Source organism: Idiotropiscis lumnitzeri, chromosome 17 (genome assembly GCF_059441095.1).
Source record: "Idiotropiscis lumnitzeri isolate Australia: NSW breed Sydney's pygmy pipehorse chromosome 17, RoL_Ilum_1.0, whole genome shotgun sequence".
NCBI classification, from domain to species: Eukaryota; Metazoa; Chordata; class Actinopteri; order Syngnathiformes; family Syngnathidae; genus Idiotropiscis; species Idiotropiscis lumnitzeri.
The window spans coordinates 676,950-684,739 of record NC_142407.1 but is presented as its reverse complement, the minus strand read 5'-3'; the positions used below and the strand labels follow the sequence as shown (position 1 = coordinate 684,739).

At 44.6% G+C, this 7,790-nt stretch overlaps 1 long non-coding RNA gene across 1 annotated transcript; it reads left to right on the top strand.

Moving 5' to 3' along the window:
* Positions 1-3,611: 3,611 nt before the first annotated feature.
* LOC148319677 (uncharacterized) lies at positions 3,612-6,695 on the top strand. The gene is made up of 4 exons (XR_015839558.1): positions 3,612-3,748; positions 4,407-4,526; positions 5,127-5,290; positions 6,522-6,695. It is a non-coding gene; the product is annotated as an uncharacterized LOC148319677 (long non-coding RNA).
* The last annotated feature ends 1,095 nt before the right edge of the window (positions 6,696-7,790 follow it).

Below are 7,790 nucleotides of genomic sequence, written 5' to 3'. Positions count from 1 at the left end.
CGCCCGGCCTCAATTAAGGCGCTGCAGGAGTTTTTGGGCATGGTTAATTTTTATAACCGGTTTCTCCCGCGTGCGGCCCACCTCCTGCATCCTCTTTACAATGCCTTGAAAAATAAGAAAGCTGATGATACTGTCGAGTGGTCTGCACCGCGGGAACAGGCTTTTCGACAAACTAAGGACGCCCTGGCGAGTGCGACTCTCCTGGTCCACCCGATTGCGACTGCGCAAGTTGCCTTAACTACAGATGCTTCTGATATAGCTGTTGGGGCAGTGGTTGAGCAGCTCGTGGCAAATGTGTGGCAGCCTCTTGCGTTTTTCAGTCGTAAGCTGCGGGATAACGAACGCAAGTATAGTTTTTTCGACCGAGAGTTGTTGGCTTTGTACCTTGCGACGCGCCACTTTCGCTTCCTTCTTGAAGGACGCCGTTTCACGGCTTACGTGGATCATAAGCCACTTACGTTTGCGATGTCAAAGGTTACTGAACCATGGTCGGCCCGTCAGCAGCGGCACTTGGCGGCCGTTTCAGAGTTTACGACGGACGTTCGGCACGTGGCCGGTAAGTGTAACCCTGTAGCTGATTGTTTATCGCGCGCGATCGTGTGTCCAGTCCAGCTCGGGGTTGATTTTTCGGAAATGGCTGCCGACCAGTCCGTCGATCCTGACATCCGCAACCTCAAGGCAGTGAGTACGGCTCTTAAGCTTGAGGAGGTGGTGTTGCGGGGCGGTGGCACTGCTCTCCTCTGCGATGTGTCCACGGGCCGCCCTCGTCCTGTAGTTCCGTTGGAATGGCGTCGCCGGATTTTTGATTCGATCCACTCCCTGTCACACCCTGGCGTCCGTGCATCGGTCAAGCTGGTTGGGGCAAAGTTTGTCTGGCCCGGGCTTCGTAAGGACGTCAGGATGTGGGCAGCGGCCTGTGTAGCATGTCAGCGTGCCAAAGTCCACCGACACACCAGGTCGAGCCTTGAACCTTTTCCGATTCCGGCCAGGAGGTTCGACCATGTGCATGTGGACTTGGTAGGTCCCCTTCCCCCTTCGCAAGGTTTTACTCACCTACTCACTATGGTGGACCGGACGACTAGGTGGCCAGAGGCGGTTCCTCTGTCCTCCACGACCTCGGTGGATATAGCCCGTGCGTTTCTGTCGTCCTGGGTCGCGCGTTTTGGCACGCCGTCCGATATCACCTCGGACAGGGGCCCCCAGTTTGTATCTGAGCTCTGGTCAGCCTTGGCAGTATCGTTGGGTGTGCGCGTGCACCGCACTACTGCCTACCATCCGCAGGCTAACGGTTTGTGCGAACGTTTTCACCGGTCACTTAAAGCTGCGCTGCGAGCTGCGTTATCGGACGGTAACTGGGTCGACCGTCTGCCATGGATTTTGCTCGGCTTACGTTCAGCGCCGAAGGAGGATCTTAACGCCGCTCCTGCTGAGTTGGTGCTCGGTCAGCCGCTTCGCGTACCTGGTGAATTTCTGCCAGACGGTTTGGACGCTCCGCCCTTTTCCTTTTTGTCGGGGGGGCCCCTGAGCCCTGCACCGGTTCACCACTGTGTTCCCAAGGTATTCGTGCCGTCCGCGCTTATGTCAGCCCGTTTTGTTTTTGTGCGCCACGATGCCCACCGCTCGCCCTTGCAGCCACCGTATGACGGCCCGTTTAGGGTGCTGGAGCGCGGCGATAAGAGTTTTGTGCTTGATATGGGTGGGCGAAGGGAGTGCGTCTCGGTAGATAGGCTAAAACCAGCTCATTTGGTTGCAGGCGATGTGCTGTTGCCGGCCCACGTCCCTCGCCGCGGTCGCCCTCCAAAGTCCACGCCCTCACTTCCGCGCGACGACGTTGTGTGTCGTGCTCCCGCTCCTGTCTCGCCTGACCCCCCTGCCCACCGGGTTTCAACTGCACCACTAAAGGATGGCCTGCGTAGTCGTTGTGGCAGGCCGGTGAAGCCCCCTGTGAGGTTTTTGTTCTGAGCGACCTTCTGGGTGTTCGGGGGGGGGCTGTGTGGCGGACATTAGGACCATGCCTCTCACCCAGCAGGCATCCCGTTTGGGGGCGTATTCATGTTAATGTTTGTTGGCGCGAATTTGTGATTGTGTGTTATTCTGTTGTTGGCAGTCTTGGAATAAAGACGTGTTCACTGTCAGTCGTGTGTGCTCATTTCAACTGCCACAAGATCATCATAATGAAATCATACAACAGTGTGATCATCAGTGGAGGAGCGAAAACCTCACATTAGGGAAAAATTCCCCTCCTCCCTTCCGGCGTAGAATGAGATCCTCATAATTTGATGACCATCAGGGAATAAAACTTGTCCCTGGGGTGACTTGGTGGAGGCCCTTGCCTCGTTGTAGGAGAGGACAGCCGTCCTTACCTCCCGGATCTTCGTGTATGGTGTGTGTGTGTGTGCACGTGTGTGGACAGGGGCAAGAAGTCCATGTGTTTTTACGTTTTAGTGTCCAGTTTGAGTTCGTCATTCTCAACATTAATCAGGTTGTAACGGTACATTTGGGCAACAAACCTACGATTAACCATCATCTTTGTCATAAAAATAATGCAACATGAACAGACTAAACATAACAAAATGAAAACTATAATTATCCCTATATATTGTTTTTTTAAATTCTTCATAGTGGTCATAACATCAATAATTGTTTCATTTTTATTAAAAATTTAAATGCAGTAATGTACTCCAATCAAGGCTGATATTCCTTTGTTATGTACGTCATTCATTTCCAAACAATATCTAATCTTTTTGTTCTGTGGCTTCAACATATTTATCATCTCATCAATATTAGCACCACAGAGTACTGAGTTTCGAGATCCTCACAATAGTCGTTCTCAAAATGATATATTTTTTTATCAATTTAGCTTTGTTAAGGTAAGATATTTTATTGACAATCTAACATTAATATGCAAAGAACATGTACATTAGTACGAAATGTAAAAAAAAATTGTGGTGGGGGGGGGTGCGAATTGTTTTCTTCTTGGTAGGGGGGGCATGACAGGAAATAATTGAGAACCACTGGTCTAGTCACACACCAGCTCGGGTTCATTCCCTACCAGAGAAATGACATTCCATGTCCCCAGAGCTAGGCGCTTTATGTTGCCGGGGATTGGACTGCCTTTGACTGCCTCCTAGCTCAAAGGAAACCCAAATTCTTTGGTCCCGCCCACTGGTAGTGAGCCGAAGCCCTTGTATTAAATAATAAATAAATACATAAAATAAAAAAATTAATAAATTTAAAAAACGGACCGATCCACTGCTTGGGTTAGTTTGACCCACCTTGAGATCCGTTCCCACTCAGTGACAGTGTCTACAAGCCACTGCCACCAGGCCAGTGAACCGACGTCCAGGCAGTGACAAAAAACGTGATCAAATTACATTGCTCATCATAAGGTGTTTGTGAGACGCTCTTTGTATGTTTCCTCAATTAAGACCTGTTTTCCATTGGTGTATTTGAAAAAAGTGGTGAACCTGTTAAATTCACTACAAAACGTTAAGAAGATGAAAGTAATGTTTGAAGGAATATTATTTTTCTATCGACATGCCGGCGGGCGGGCACAGATAGAGAGTGATAAAGCAGCACCACCCGCGCGGGGCGTGCTGACGAAAAGGCAAGCGCTCCTCCTCTCATCGCGTCCTTATTAAGACAGAAAAAAGACGCTGTTGAATTTGACCTATTCGCAGTTCGAGCAGGTGCTTAACGCTGGAGAATATCACCACTTCGAAGTTCGAACTGCTGTTGAAACGGAGAGGTAAGTGTTTTTCGTTTGTTTTTATTCAAAACATGCCTCGAGTGCATTTGTTCATGGTTAGAGATAGTTGTGTGGAAAACACTATACAAAGTAGCACCATGGATGTGGGCCTACAACACTGGCCTAGCAAACATGTGCTCCTACATCGACATAATTGACGAGCTCCAGTTAAGCATTGAATAATTATAAAACGGCATGGTGCTTTTACTCATTTAAAGAACTAAACCGACGCGTATTTTCATCCGGTGGTCAGGTTTGCATTGAATGTGAGCACGAGGGACGCTAGCTTGTTGCGTTAGCTTTGCGGAGCTAACAGCTTGCACTTTTGTTATAGAACAACAGAATGCAAGTACCATGATAATTTCTGTCCTTAATTTTTGTGTAAGACACGATGTTCACTGGTTAATTACATGATTCTTAAAGCAAAGGTTACTGTGAATGCAATTTTGGTAAGATTTTTGTAGTCACACTGCATAAATCTGTCTGTCTGTTGTTTAAACTTCAATATAAACTATTATGGTTGAAATCGTTAATTGGGATGGAGGGATTGATATTTTTTTAATTTATAATTTATTTTTCTTACACTGATATTGTTAAAACTCCATTTAGCCTATAGTATTAATAATTCTCAACACAAAACTGTCTTTTTTCTTTATAGAATAAACAATGCCTTCCCTGAGATGCAGGAAGTCCCCAAAGCAGGATACTATTGAACATGCAGTCAAGGGTCTGGACAAGACTGCAGAGTTAGAAGCGAAGTATATAAACTCATTTAAAGGTATGATGTTAACGCTTTTGCTAAGATATATTATTGTTTTCTGATAACCAAGCTGACATCGTTTTTTAAGTGGTTATTTTACATTAAGAGTGTCTTGACCTTTTCTTTTGTCAGTTTCAAGTTATTTCAGTGAGCGTGAAACCTGATGGTAGGAGTTCTATCTAAATTAAGGCTGTACTTGATGACGCCCTCCGGCATTTTTATACCACAATAGACCGGTGAACAAGTCCGATATTGATAGTCTAGTGTAAAGCACGTTATACGTCACAGAGATCACGTGACGCGATCCAATATGACTGTGTATACAGTGTATGTCATTGTTATGAAACTAAATAATCTTAAAGTTTTTTTTTTACGTAACCAGGTGCCATTGACATTTGTACTTTCAGTCCTAATACATACTGGCTAATGCAATGCTGGAAAATGAATTTTGGCTGGTCTGTTCCTTTAAAATCATAAAGAAGGGCTCTGCTCTATCCCTCACAAGAAGCAATGTTTCAAACCACCCTACATTAGTATAGTGGCCCAAATGAATATGATGACTCCTTATTTGTGTGCTTAAAAATATGACGAAGCTATCTTGATTTCCCTGTTAACTAGGTCGAGGAGTATTTACCAAGGCCCCTTTCAGGAAAGACGACTTTATTCTTTATTATGGAGTACAGAGGAAAATTGATAGATTCTGATAAATCTCAACGCAGCAAGATGGATGGAAGAGGCACTGTCTTTTTGTTTGACTTCCGCCGGCAAGAAAAAACTTGGAGGTGAGGCAAAGATTGAGATGTTATCTTATTTTTGTTTTTATTTAAAAAAATAAACACATACTCATCCCATAAGTGTTAGGGGAAAAATCATTCTCTAAGCAAAAATGTATACCGTATTTTCGCACCCAAAAGACGCGCCGTGTCAAAGGGCGCAACACCTGTTGAGGCCGCTATTTCTGTCTTTGTAACATATACTGGACGCACCGCCTGACAAGACGATAGCACAGCTGCTGTTAGCATAGCATGAACTTGGCAGAGCTGCCCACACTGACACAGCCGATAGCAGCCTACTATGCCCCAATAACATGAGCAATCACCCCATTGTTGCAGCAGACGCCAAGTCTCTATTGACAATAGCTGACAATGGCTCAGGCCAATATTAGGTGCATTGGCAATAGCCTACAAAGCAACGTCAGGGGAGGGACTTGGCTGCTCACCACACACAAAAAATAAAAAACTCATCATACAAGCAAACAATGAAACATAGAAATAAGATTAACACAAACATGTATCTCTCATGCCATCAATATACCCAAAAAAAATGAAAATAATACAAAAGCCACTCAGCCTTAGCTAATTCAAGCAATGCATTCTGGGAGCAGAGACCCACAATCCCATAGCTGTTTAGAGAGATTTGCATGGCTGTTTAAAGAGATGTGCTGTTATGCTTTGGACTTTTTGTCTGTTGTCTAAACCTGGGACGTTTCTTGCTTGCAATAACATAAATGATAAGACAGACTAAAACATTGTGGACAGCTGCCCTTTGTCCAGCTTTTTCCAACACCATCACCCAAACATTATAGTCAGATGGTGTATTTGTCACGGTCGATTGTAAGCATGGACAACTCACTCTTTGCCCAGCAGGGTGTGCTAACATGCACTTCCAACAGCTCGTTGATGACAAGGGCTGATGGACGTGAGTGGTACTTTGTCCATTTAATGGACGCATCGACTGACAGGGCGCTTTGTTTGCTTATGACTGCGAAAATACGGTAATTACTTTTATTCATGCGTTGAATCTGTACAAATGAAAATATAGACCATGAAGTCTCAAAGACAAGCTGTTAATAGGGTCTGATTCCAATAGAAATTTCTTGTATGATTTGATTTAGAAGATTTAAAAATTGTGGATTTCCTATTTTTATGTTTTGTGTACACAAGATTGTCTCAAAGATTAATTTCTGACATTGATTGAATAATTGTTTTGTTTTTTTTTTAAATCTATTTTAAGTGTTGATGCCGCTCAAGAAGATGGCAGTCTGGGAAGACTGGTTAATGATGACCACATGCACCCCAACTGTAAAATGAAGAAGAAGACAACAGAGGACAGACCACACCTCTGTCTGTTTGCGCTCCGAGACATTGATGTTGGCGAAGAAATAACTTAAGACTATGGACCAGCTGGCCTTGGAGAACACAGGTTTGTAAGATGCATCTTTAAGTACAATAACAGAGCCCACTTGTGGTGTTCTGGTGATGTAGTTTCCAATTAGTTTGGCAATCTAATAAATGTATGTTGAGGTTTCTATGGAAGTTGAACATGCTGACTGACTGGGGGAGTTCTCCATTGTCCACTATCTGTAATTCAAATTTGTGGGTCTGAGTCAAAGTTTGGCTCTTCAGGAACAACGAACTGGTCAGGGAGTGACAGTATTACAAAGTTCTGCGTTACTCTTTTCTGGGCGGTGGCCCTGTTAGGCCATCATATGCCATATTGCAAATATCCCCATTGTGGGACTAATTAAGGACATCTTTATGTTGTGGTTTCCCTACCAGAACCAGCACCAACCCTGTATATTCATGATATAAAACACTGTTTCAATTTGATATTTAGCCTTTCTATACTGTAAAAATAGAAGACCCCAGGCTTTCCTGCGCTCCCTTGCCCAATTGGTGGTGTTCAGGAGACAACCTGGGACTGAAATATCAGTCACAACCAGTGTTGTTTTCGTCACTGATGACTATGACGAAAATACTTCGTTAACGCCCCTTTTTTAATGACGATGACAAGCTAAACGAGGTTCTTTTATGACGAAAACATGACGTGATGTACATGAATTTTTTTCGTTGACGAGACAAAATTGTTAGCATGTGGTTCATAAATTATTTTATGTTGCTTTTAGTGAAATAAAGCCACAACAGTTGCCCAACAAAATGTTTTGCTTCTCTGCTTATTTTGGAGCAGTGAGCATTGATTCCACTGTTGCCACTTTTTTCTGTTTGTAATGAAGAATCCTTTGTAGTCCATCCAAAAGTCTTTGTTATTGGGTGGAAACCTTGAATGCCTTGTTTTAACTCAAATGGACTTAAACCCATCCATCCATCCATCCGTTATCTGTACCGCTTCTCCTCACTAGGGTCGCGGGGGGTGTTGGAGCCGATCCCAGCTGTCTTCGGCAGTAGGCGAGGTACACCCTTGAATTGGTGTCCAGCCAATCGCAGGGCATACATAGACGAACAACCATCCACGCTCACACTCATGCCTAGGGGCAATTAGAGT